The sequence below is a fragment of the Argentina silus genome (assembly GCF_951799395.1).
Source record: "Argentina silus genome assembly, chromosome: 10".
Lineage (NCBI taxonomy): Eukaryota > Metazoa > Chordata > Actinopteri > Argentiniformes > Argentinidae > Argentina > Argentina silus.
In genome coordinates, this window is record NC_139664.1 from 23,318,023 (window position 1) to 23,331,172 (window position 13,150).

Sequence of the window (13,150 nt, forward strand, 5' to 3'; positions counted from 1 at the left end):
TACATTTTTGCCCTTTCAATGACATGGAGGGAAGACACAATCACTTCCGATTTGAATTCTGACATGTCGTGGCTCCTCTTTATTCATGCAGTTTGAGACGTGCTCAGAGGCAATATAGGATTGTTGTCAAACATTGGCAACGCACAAGTTGTGTTTGGGACCATACTACAGAATACTTAAAAGCTTAAAACTTAAATCGCTCAATAACAGATTCAAATTATTAATGTGGAAGCATGAAATTGTTGCTTGGGCAGTGTACTTGCATCAAGACAGATCATTTGTCTTGGTGTATGAGACCATTTCGTCGGTTGGATCGTCTGTGTTTGTGAAAATCGCACGGTGTCCGCCTGGTTTAAGAGTGTATACTGTAGACACTGGGAGATATATATATCCATCATAGTTAACAATAACCAGGATCAGTTTAGCAGACTCACCCCCACAGTTTCCCATATTTCTGGAAGCTCTCTGTGTCAAAATTGGTGAAACCACCCTGGGAACAAAAAAACAAAACAAAAAAATAGCCAGTTCATAAATGCTTGTCATAAACCTGAACTGTGGCTTAGTTTATGATGGCCCTTTTCCACTACAGACCGGCTCTCACTCCTCTCTTTTCGTTTTCGTTCAAAAGCTTTATTGCCCATTTTTCTGGGTAAAACAATTCATATTCAGCTCCCATGGCTTTCACCACAACAACACACATCATGGATGAGTCTACAATGTTGTTGTTTATGGGCTTAATCTCTACAAACCTTCTTATATCCCATCATCGTCCCGAGGAAAGGGATGGGTTTGGGACCAGGAATGCCTAGTTTTTTTAATATTCCATATGGCCAGTATCCATACCTGGTCAGAACAAATATAAATCAACAATCTGACTTGAAACAAAAGCAAAACGATCAAGTCATAGGTATCATTGAAACTGTTAGATAACTGTAATTATCAATACTATCATTTGTATGTATTATCACAACTAACTAACTAACAAATAATATTTTTTATTAAAACTTCTTACACTACGATCAGAGAGATGAGTAAGGCAAGGAGAGTCCATGTCTCGGTGGAGAAGTACGGAAGGTAACCCATCTTTACAGGTTCAATCGCTTCTTCTGAGTAACCCCGGACACGTCTGCTGAAGTGATTATTTTATCCCGTCATGACACCTGTGTTTCAGATCATGAAACACAGGCGAAAGAGTATGTGAGAGGTGAAGTTGAAGCCATGGCTAGTGAATGATTGAAAGGGGATCCCTGCGCAGAGGGCAACACTCAGTGATGTTATTGTCAGCCTTTATCTTAACATCCTGCTAATAGTTGCTGCCTGTTTGATCCCTATCGGATTTTAATAGTTTGCAGACCCATTGATTCAAGAAGGACTATGGGGCAAATATCTTTGGGCAAATATTTTCTTTCGAGTAATACTGAATTTTACATATTTGAACTCCTCTAAAAATGTGTTATGTTCTTTACATGTATGCACTTGTTTTATATCATTGGCTCCTAAAAACAGTATTTCAAAATACTAGTTCAAAACACATCACATATTACAGTAATGAAGCAACTGATTAACATGAATACAGTGCTCTTCATAAGTATTGGAAAGAGGAAGCATTTTCTGTTCTTTTAGCTCTACACTTGGATTTGAAATCAAACAATTATTATGGGGTCAAAGTAGAGATTCTCAACTTTAATTCAATGGGTTTTTAAAAAAACATTTGTAAACATACTCCCACTATTTCAGGGCTTCAAAAGTATCATATAATGTCCAAATAAAGTACTAATGTTTCGTATTAGGTCAACAATCTGCCTGAAGTCTGCGACCCCACCAGGCACTATCCACTATCCACTATCCACTCATCTTTAGGAAATCATTGACATTTCCACATGGTATTGTGTCATAGACTAGCCTCCCTACAGCAATATTATCTTGACATTGGGATCCTTTGTCCAAACCATATTTCAGGGTGTATGTTTGGTTGCAGGGGCCCAGGCTGTGCTCTCTGACTGCTCCAACTGTAGTAGACCCTGCAGTGAGGAAGAGGTCAACATGCTGCAGTACCGTCAGCCAATCACACACAAGAACCAACAGATCGCCAAGACCTCCATTGCACCATGCACGCACGCACACACACACACACACACACACACACACACACACACACACACACACACACACACACACACACACACACACATACACACACACACACACACACACAAACACTGTCTCAACAGCCCCTTCCTTCACTCTCACTCTCTCTCTCTGTAGGTGGGTCAGGCTGCGTATTCAGCCTCTAAGGGGGGTATTGTTGGGATGACTCTACCCATCGCCCGAGACCTGGCACCCATGGACATCCGTGTGGTCACCATCGCACCCAGTCAGTAAACACACACACATACATACGCACTCTTTCACACACTCCTCCCCCCCCCCTTCCTCTCCATATCAGACAACCTCTCTCTCCCTCTCCTTAGGTCTGTTCTCCACTCCTCTCCTGGCGGGTTAACCTGAGAAGGTGCGTTCATTCCTGGCCCGCCAAGTGCTCTTCCCCTCGCGCCTGGGAGACCCTGCAGAGTTTGCCCACCTGGTGACATCACTGGTTGAGAACCCCATGATCAATGGAGAGGTCAACAAACTAGATGGAGTGAGTGTGTGTGTGTGTTTGTGTGGTGTGTGTGTGTGTGTGTGTGTGTGTGTGTGTGTGTGTGTCTGTGTGTGATCCAAGGTATACCACTGTGACAGCTCCGATGTGTGTGTGCATGTGAGGTGTGTGTTCATGTCTGGTACTCCAAGCTCTGCTGTACTGTACGCTCCATGCTGTTTTGCTTTGTTTTGTAAACTGATCCAGTAATAAACTTCTAATGAGTCTGAGTCTCTCCTCCTCTGTGTCTGTGTAAAGTGAGGTCAGTAGGAGCTAATAGGACAAATGAAACAAGAATGAGCCTTATGAGGCAAGTGTACCTTCATTTGTCCTATTAGAAGTGAATAGAACGCCTGGACACAGGAAATGCTAAATGCTAAAGCTCTCATAACATCACACCTGCACCAGTGTGTAGCTTTATGTACATGTCATCCACAACATTTGAGTGAAGGGAAAGGGAAGCACACATTTCTTTTGGATTGGAAAGGAGTCGAGGTACAGTATCTTCGTATACACATGTTTGCTCCAGTTTTGTACCCATTGACTGTGACCCTGTTTGTGTAAGAGGCTAGGGCTGACCCATTCTGATTCAAGATGTTTGTGTAAAAAAGGTATTTATTGCATAAATTGTCCACTAAAAAGCAGATGATGGTACAAGTGTAAGGGACCAAGTGCTCCAACCTCAGTCTAGCCTGAAGATCATTCCATATCTAAGGAGCACAGCAGCTAAAAAGTTCTTCTCAATTCTGTAATCACTTGTAGGACATTAAATAGTAACAAGCTGCAAGTTTGATCGCCACTAAGTCGCCATAAAAGCAATGATGTGAGGTAAAATGGGAGTTTTAAAAGAACTGCTTTATATACAGATGAAATCCAATGATAAGCCCTTCTCAACGTCAAAGAATCCCAACCCACAGACTGATACAAAAGACAATGGTGGGTACAGAAAACATGCCTACAAATGAACTGATAAATGAAGTGATAAATCGGGTCTAGTGGTTTAAGAATTGAGGCTGTCGTGTGATTTTAAATTGTGTCACCATAATCACGGACAGGGAGGAGCATTGCCAAGACAATCTTCCTCCTATTATCAAAGGTGAAGCAAGACATTTCTTTACAAAACAAGTACAAGTCTAACTCGCAAACTCTTGATCACTTTTTCAACATGTATTTTAAAAGTGTATCATCTATCTAAATGCCCAGGTACTTATAATGGGGAACTTGTTCAGTTTGGGTTCTTTTCAGGGTACAAATATGTTGATCATTGTAATCAATATTATGGGATATAGAGAAAAACATAACAGACCTCATGCATACCTCTTCAAATTAAGGTTTACCCAGATTGTTTCTAATCTAACCCATGTGCATACATGTGCCATGTTTTTTCTTCCTCAACTTGTAAATGTAAAAAACCCTAACACCACCACTTTGTCTTTTTGTGGTGTTAGGAATACAGACCTCACAGATAAAAATGTTTTGATAAAGGTCATAAACCGAAACGTCGACACAATAAATAAGCAGAGGTAACAATCGTGTGTGCAGGAGTATTCATTTTTTTACATACCTTTTCTTCCTAAACTCATCATCACTCAACATAGTTTACAGCTATGCAACTTGTAAAATACAGCATTTCAAACATGACACACAGTTTGCCTTTGAATATGACTTTAATGAAAGAGAATTGAAACGGCAAGTGTAGTTATAGTGGTAGTATGCAGGGTAGTTATTGTGGTAGTAAGTTCGGGATAGTTGTGGATTTCCAGAATTGTCTCTGTGTTGAAATATCTGAAAGAGAAAAATTGTCTTATCATTTGTATAGATAAAATCTAAATTATTTTGAGGTGATTTGAGAAGCCAAAAGGATCATGCTTAGAATGCACTGTAAGCAGATAATGGAGGGCATACCTGTATTTTGTTTCCCTTTATGGAAAGCCCTCTCCATGCTCTCTCTGGCAAACTCCAGGTTCGCCGCCATTACTCTTTTCTTTTCAGTCTTCTCCTTCTCTCTCTCCATTTCTGTCTTCATCCTCTTCACGACATCTTCTGTAATCTTTGTCATCAACTCTTTCACTTCCCTCTCCCTCCTTTCCACCATATTATTTATCATCCCATCCATCTCTTCTCTCATGCGTTTAACGTCATCTTCTTTCTCCTTCAGGATTTTCTCCATCTCTTTCTCGACCACTTCTACTCTCTTCATTGCCTCCAACTCCTTTTTCACCCATTCAATATCCTTTTCTTTCTCCTGTTCATTCCTGTTTCTCTGTCTCTCCTCCTCTGCCCATTTCATCACCTCCATCCTCTCTTTCACTTGTTTCACCTCCATTTCTTTCTCCTCCAGGATTCTCTCCATCTCTTTCTCGGCCTCCTCTACTCTCTTCATCGCCTCCAACTCCTTTCTCATCCATTCAAAATCCTTTTCTTTCTCCTTCTCACTCCTGTTTCTCTCTCTCTCCTCCTCTGCCCATTTCATCACCTCCATCCTCTCTTTCACTTGTTTCACCTCCATTTCTTTCTCCTCCAGGATTCTCTCCATCTCTTCTACTGTCTTCATACCCGCCTCCATCTCCTTTCTCATCCATTCAATATCGTTTTCTTTCTCCTTCTCAATCTTCTCCTTCTCCCTCTCCATCTCTGTCTTCATCCACTTCACGACATCTATTGTAATCTTTCTCATCTCCTCTTCCACTTCACTCTCCCTCCTTTCCAACATATTCTTTATCACATCCATCTCTTCTCTCACGTGTTTAAAGTCACATTCTTTCTCCTCCAGGATTCTCTCCATCTCTCTCTCCATCTCTTCGACTCTCTTCATCGCCTCCAACTCCTTTCTCATCCATTCAAAATCCTTTTCTTTCTCCTTCTCACTCCTGTTTCTCTCTCTCTCCTCCTCTGCCCATTTCATCACCTCCATCCTCTCTTTCACTTGTTTCACCTCCCTTTCTTTCTCCTCCAGGATTCTCTCCATCTCTCTCTCCATCTCTTCTTCTCTCTTCATACCCGCCTCCATCTCCTTTCTCATCCATTCAATAACCTTTTCTTTCTCCTTTTCAATCTTCTCCCTCTCTCTCTCCATCTCTGTCTTCATCCTCATCTCCTCTTTCACTTCCCTCTCCCTCCTTTCCACCATATTCTTTATCATCACATCCATCTCTTCTCTCACACGTTTAACGTCGCATTCTTTCTCCTCCAGGATTTTCTCCTTCTCTCTCTCCACCTCCTCTACTCTCTTCATCACCTCCAACTCCTTTCTCATCCATTCAATATCCTTTTCTTTCTTCTTCTCATTCCTGTCTTTTTCTCTCTCCTCCTCTGCCCATTTCATCACCTCCATCCTCTCTGTCACTTGTTTCACCTCCATTTCTTTCTCCTCTAGGATTCTCTCCATCTCTCTGTCGACCTCTTCTACCCTTCTCTTCATCACCTCCATTGTTTCGGTCTCCTTCTCACTCATCTTTAATCTCTCTTCGCTCTTCTTTACCTCCTTCTCTCTCTCCTGCACCACCCTCTCTCTCTCCTCCACCTCCTTCTCTCTCCTCTTCATCTCATTTCTTGTTTTTTCCATCTCCCTCTGGAAAGTCTCCTCCATCTCCTTTGTCACTTTCTCCACCTCCTCCACCTCTTTCGCCTTTATTTCCAACTGGACAATCCTCTCCTCCAAATCCTTTTTGTTATTTTCCTGCGTCTTTTGAATGCGACTGAGTATTGCATTGCATTCATTCACTTTCTCAGTGTCTCTATCCAACACTTTCCTCTTCCTCTCCATATTATCTTTAAGATGGTTGACTATCTTCCTCTTCCTCTCCACCATTTCTCTGTCCTTGTCCACCATTTCTCTGTCCTTGTCCACCCTCTCTCTCTCCTCCTTCAGCCTCTCCTTCTCTGCATCGGTGTGCTCCTTCACCTTATGCAGAAGGTTTTGGGCTCCCTCCACCTCTTCCGCTCTCTCCTCCATCTCCCTCCTCCAACCCTCCTTCTCTTCCTTTCTTTCTTTAGCCACTTCCTTAGCCCGTCTTGATGTCCTCTGTGGGAGTGGGGTGTAGGCTGCGAAAGCTGCCGGTCCTGCTGCCTCCATCATCAGGGCAGCCTGATCCTCTTTACACTCCTGTGGACATACAGTGAACACACTACAGGTGCAGTCTCGAGAATGTCTCTATGAATGTATTTGTCTTTTCTGAGTATAAAACCATTCAGTTGTCTCCAGTGATCTTTACATATTGTCTATGTTTAGCCATCCTGAATGGGGTGAGTGGGTAGTTATCAAATACAGTAGCATAGTGCTTTGAAACTTCCTGATGGAGATGACAGACACAATGACAGGGAAACGTCAAGAAATATGATTGCGTTAGATAACAGGCTTCCCTCGCAAAGAGATTGCGGTACCTCACAATGTTCTCAAGAATAGGCTGTTGCGTTCCCAATTTCCCAAAAGGGGCTCTCTAGTTTTGCCTTTAAAAAAGGCCTACATCTACCTTTTATTCAACATATCCGACACAATTTATATTGCAAATCATGTAGGCCTGTACAGTAAGTAATTGTAGGCCCTTTGCAAAGTCAACTTACGACTTACTTAAGGAAAGGTCCTGTCGATTAAGACCTATTAGTGCCAACTATGTTTGGTTATATTTTAGATAGGGCCTACCTGAAAACATCAAATTAACCATTTTGATATTGTTCTGTCAATCATCTTTCTTCGATAGTCCATCCTCTATAGGTTATTTATAAAGCTGTCTCGTTTTAATGTTGATCTTTAAAATGGTTGATTTTGCAGCCACATTTCTCTCTGTAACAACGATTGAGCTCGTCCCGTTTCACTTTTTAGGCTGTTACGCTGCTCTTTCACTGACAAACAGCTGTTTTTGGAATTGCGCGCTCACCGAAATTACCGCGATTTGACTTGATGTTCAATCAAACATCAAACTGTCTGCCGAGTCGGATGAATTACTTCCCAGCGATCTAACAACAAAGAGTAGCCAATTAAGGGTATTTCTTTGCAGTTGGTCTAGGTCCTGATTGTGGGGGAAATGTTGCTTTGAATTGTAGGCTACTTTGACTGGACGATAACATACGAATACAAACAAGTGTACAGTAACATGTTGTCACCACGGATGATAGAGCTTGATTTGATTAAATTTGATTAATTTTCAGCCCTGCTTCTTACAGCTTTGCGTTTACTTGAAGGCAGTTCACGGACTTGAGGTAGGCTGAAAATATACAGGAGTTGTAGGCCTAGTGCTTATTCGATTAAGGTAGGGGGGATCTGCGCGAAGCCCACACATCGTGTCGCTCACCGGCCCCGCAGCCCACAGATCGACCGGCCCACCAGCAGCCATGGCACAGCCCTTTACACAACATTTAGGCAGCACCCCCTCTCGAAAGATACATCCTACGTCCTTGGACAGTTGGCCCAAGTATTGGGGCAATTTAATGTAAAGTATTCCCGTTTATTTAAACTAAAATAGAGCAAGGCAAACTTACCTGCGGCGGGTCCCACCAGTTTTTCTCCATTGTGTTGAAATGTAATTGAATCTATTTCCACTAATGAGCGTACCACATTACAAATGACAATCAGCAAAGGCTATTTGACAACAACTGGAGGTTCAAGTGACCAAAGTGACTTTTACATAAATTTACGTCATTGCTAGCAGCGTCATCAAGACAACAGCATTATGACGCAGGAGATATTTATTTGATTACAGATATGCTCATGTTGTTTCTTGGAAAATATACGTCGTTGGGATTAATCATCATCATATTATTAATTAATAGACAAAACACAGACATAGATATAGGTATATAGATCAGTGGTAGGGGCTCGGGGTCGTTTCTGGACATGGCCCTCCATTGTAATTTACATTTACATTCATGGCATTTAGCAGACGCCTTTATCCAAAGCGACTTACAACAATACATTTGTTTAAGTAATTGAATCATCTATCCAACAGTCATCATAAGACAAAGTAATCAATGCTCACACCAGGGGCCATAGGCAGTCGGCTATTTCATTTTATTTGTATTAGCAGGAGAGAACTTGTACAAGGGGGGTAGCGGGGATGAAGAGGTCTCTGGGTGGGGTTGGGGTTAGGGTTAGTATAGGGGGGGGGGATAAATGGAAAACATACTCGTGGTTCAGGTATTAACTGCCAATGAACTTAGTTGGAACAATACAAATTACAATGTAAAACAATAACAATATAATATCAACATTTCAGTATTATATCAAAAATAATGATTTAGAAATATGGTACAACCTGTGAGCTGCCTGGTTGCCTTGGCAACGGTAAACTACAGCGCTGTTCATCAGCGGTTCGGGCTCTGGCTCTAACCGTCTACCTTCTCTTAACCGTTAGGAGAAAACGAAGAAAAACAAAGAAAATGTAAACTACAAAACACTCTAACATTAAATCCTACATATACATCTGTATCAGTGGAGTCAGGCAAACGTTACACCAGACTCCCTTCGACATGTTTTGTCAGGTGTCATTTGACAACAACCACTCATCGTAAACGGCAAGCTAGTGCTAACTCGTCCTCGTTTAGGATACCAAGCTAGCGCAATTACCGCTAACAAACTACAAACTTCATATGCTACTATGCCTAACGGTACACTAAATAGAAAGCCTACATGAATGACAAACTGTATTAATGCTTATGCTTAAGAATAAATGGAAAACACACTAGTGAGTCGTCTGGTCCTCAGTCTTTACTGGTTCAGGTATTAACTGCCAACTGAAGAACGCAGCGCAAGCCACAGCTTATATACCCGCAGGTGATCTAGTGCCTTTTATACTCCAAATAGAAATGCGTGAAATTGAATGGGGGGAGTCTGTAAACATGCAAGATAAAGTGCATACATATAAAATAACACATTTACGTAAGTGGCCAATTACATATAAATATCCTATGTGCCACATAAACAGTGGAAAAAGCAGTGAAGCCCTTAGCAGACATAGGGGAAAATGTACAGTATATACAAACATGTACAGGAGCAGGACGTATTGTGTCTCTGTTAACACAGTTGTGTCATGTGTAATTGTGTTAAATGATCCATAATAAGTACTGTCCAGTTTCCTCTATATTATATATAACATGGTGAATAACTCCCCGATATTTCTTTAAGGCCAATATCAGATATGTCTGTCAAGCTCTAATTACAATGAGCTGTCCTCCCATTTCTACCTCCATCAGCCTCCTGTTGCACAGTAATGAGTGATAAAGACACCTGATGACAAGGATGAGAAATGTAAAGATCACGGTTTCATCCAAGGCCCATCTACCTTTCATTGAAATTATGCTAAGATTATTATCATTGGTGATTTTAACCTACATGTGGACAATGAGACTGACTCGACAGCCATGGATTTGATGAATCTCTTGAATTCTACAGACTTTATTAAGCGAGTTACTGGGCTCACCCATAACCACTGCCACACCCTGGACCTCGTGATTACAAAGGGTCTTACTCCTGTTGCATCCTCTATTATTTATTTAGCCATGTCGCTGAGCAGATGAGATTCATGATGATGAATATGAATAGTACACCATCAACAGCTTCCTCCTGTGATAATGATTTATTAACCAGCTTCAACACCAAACTAAGGGCAACTATCGACTCTGTAGCACCAGTCAAACAGTTTGATTGATTTCCTGGTGAAATGCATTGCAGACATATGGATGTCACAGAACTAGTCATTCGAGCAAAAACCGAAAGAGAGAAACTGTCTGCATACTTAAAGACACTTCTACTTACAGTAACACTAAGCACCAGGCAAAAAACAGAGGTGTCACCATTGACTCAGATCTTAATTTTGAAACCCATATCAAGAATGTGACTAAAACATATTTGTATCACTTAAAGAAGAGTAAGTAAGTTTGTCGGAAATCTGCCATCGTGGAGAAATTCTGTCTGAAGTTGTCCAAACGACAACATCCTCCCTTATAATAATATAACCCCCCGAAATGAACTTGCAGTGTTGGACATTAGCTGTTGTGTTTCTGCATGCGCACACGATTGGAAGAGGCAGCCCCCAGAGACAGAAAGGTGAGTCCACTCCCCTATAACACCCCTGGCAGTAACAACATGTTTATATGCAAACCGAGTGTCCAGGTAGGACCTTTACAGAACACAGCTGTAAAGGTGCAACCTTTCCTCTCCCAGGCTGACACTGAGAGACGAATGCATGCTTGTATTACTAGCAGCCTTGATTACTGTAACACTCTCCTGTCTGGTCGACCAGAGAAAGCTATTGGCAAATGATACAGAATGCAGCAGCACGAGTCAGATGGAGAGCACATATCATTCAAGTCTCTGCACTAATAACCTGTTCGTTTTATAATTTATTTTAAGATAATTGTATTAGTTTAGAAATCACTCTATGGTCACGCACACCACTGCATGTCAGACATGCTTTTAAGTTATATACCCTGTAGATCCCTCAGGTCCTCAGGTACTGGCCTTTTAACTATTCTGAAGATTCCAACAACACCTATCTACTTCCTGTTTCAAATGAATAATACTGGGTAGAAGTCTGCACAGAGATGCTACAGACACATTAGCACACTGCAAAATACTGTCACCTATCTAACCATCTGTTCCAAAGCAATAGTAATAGATACTGTAGGAGTCTGCAGTGCACAGGGGTTACACACTCATCAGTACCCTCTAAAATACTGTCACTATCATATTTCCTGTTCCACATGAATAGTACTATATAGGAGTCTGCAGAGGGGTTACCTTGTTGGGAAACACAGTGTCTATCTCCTCCTGCAGCTTGGTCATGATGTGAGGGCTGGTTGCCAGATTGTAGGCCAGGAAGGACAGAGAGCTACTGGTGGTCTCATAGAGTGTTTCCACAGTGTATGTCAGTCTAATCAATGAAATCGATAGCTTCATTTATTAAGCACAAAATGATTGAGACTGAAAGCTATATGGAGGCAGTTGTACTGACTGTGAGGAACAGTGGGCTGAAGATGTCAAACTTGAGCATTTTCTTGATGTTGGTCACAAAGGGGTCAGAGGGGTTGTGGAGGGAGTCGATGTCGACACTGAATGAAGTGCTGACGACCACATCCATACTGTATGGTCCAAAGAACCTGGAACACAACCACACAATCTTTGACCACCAGAACCACAACCACAAAATTAAAGGGGGAGTTCACTGAAATTACAAATTCACCTTATCTTCTTGGAGAGAAATACTCACTCTTTTAGTTCAATGGGCTCTTCGTTATTGGCCGTCTTCTTCAGATTGCTGACCAAATTACCAGAGTGCTGCTTCAAGATCCCGAACATCTGAGTTGGGAAGGATACATGGAAAAATATGATGATTGATACATGGATTAATATGTGCAAAACATGGGTTAATATCATGTTTGAAACAGGAATTATTTTAATGTTTATATAGCCTGAGAATATACATTCATACAGGATACATTATGTATATAGTCAAGGAATAAGTGACTCCAAAGATGAACTATTATTCTAAACTCTGTCATCTGACCACTGAACTTATCTAAGATAAGATTAAATATACTTTGTTGTCCCGGATGGAAATTTGTATGGACAATTAAAGTTGCTGCTTCACACAACAACAAACAACAATGAATACACACTATACACATAGTACAAATCACATAAACACACACACACACGTCAGAGTTGTTAGTCATTCATTTATTTGTGTTGTTGGAATGAATAAAAGAAGGAGAGGAGAGATGGGACTGTACCTCTTTGATCCGCCCACTGGTGAAGGAGGGAGACAGGACACTACGGGTCCGTCTCCATGCATCATCCTCAGCGATAAACACGGCGTCATACAGAGGCCCGTTGAGATAGAAATTCTAGAAAAATAACAATGATTATATACTGGAAAATTAACCGAATATTAATAATGCTATAATAACAATGATATTATCTATTGAAGGAGCCCTTATGTTTTTTTCCCCATACAACAACTTCAATTTAGCGTATTACCCTCCTGTTGAGTAGCATTCCTTGATGAGGATGGTTTTGATCATGGCTGTGTCCATGATACACAGGACGGGCTGACGGCCATCATAGATCCTACAGACCAGCAAAAACAAAGATAGTTAGATATACACTCACCCAACACTTTATTAGGAACACTATACTAATACTGGGTAGAGCCTCCCTTTGCTCTCAAAACAGCCTCAATTCTTCGTGACATTGATTCCTTTGAGATTCTGGTCAATGATGACATGATTGCATCACGCAATTCCTGCACATTTTTCAGGTGCACTTTCAAGATGTGAATCTCCCGTTCTGCCACATCCCAAAGATGTTCTATTGGATTCAGATCCGGTGACAAGGAAGGCCACTGAAGAACACTGAACTCATTGTCATGTTCATGAAACCAGTTTATGACGACTTTTGCTTTGTGACATGGTGCATTATCATGCTGGAAGTAGCCATTAGAAGGTGGGTAAATTGTGGCCATGAAGGGATGCACATGGTCAGCAACAATACTTAAATAGGCTGTGGCATTCAAGCAA

The 13,150-nt window shown here is 41.4% G+C and overlaps 1 pseudogene across 1 annotated transcript in view; it reads right to left on the bottom strand.

Annotated features, from left to right (window-relative positions):
* Positions 1-13,150, bottom strand: part of LOC310811367 (cytochrome P450 3A27-like) — a 72,033-nt pseudogene that overhangs the window by 41,340 nt on the left and 17,543 nt on the right. The window contains exon 8 of the transcript in view: positions 435-490. The product of the transcript in view is annotated as a cytochrome P450 3A27-like (transcript). The remainder of the gene's footprint in view (positions 1-434; positions 491-13,150) is intronic.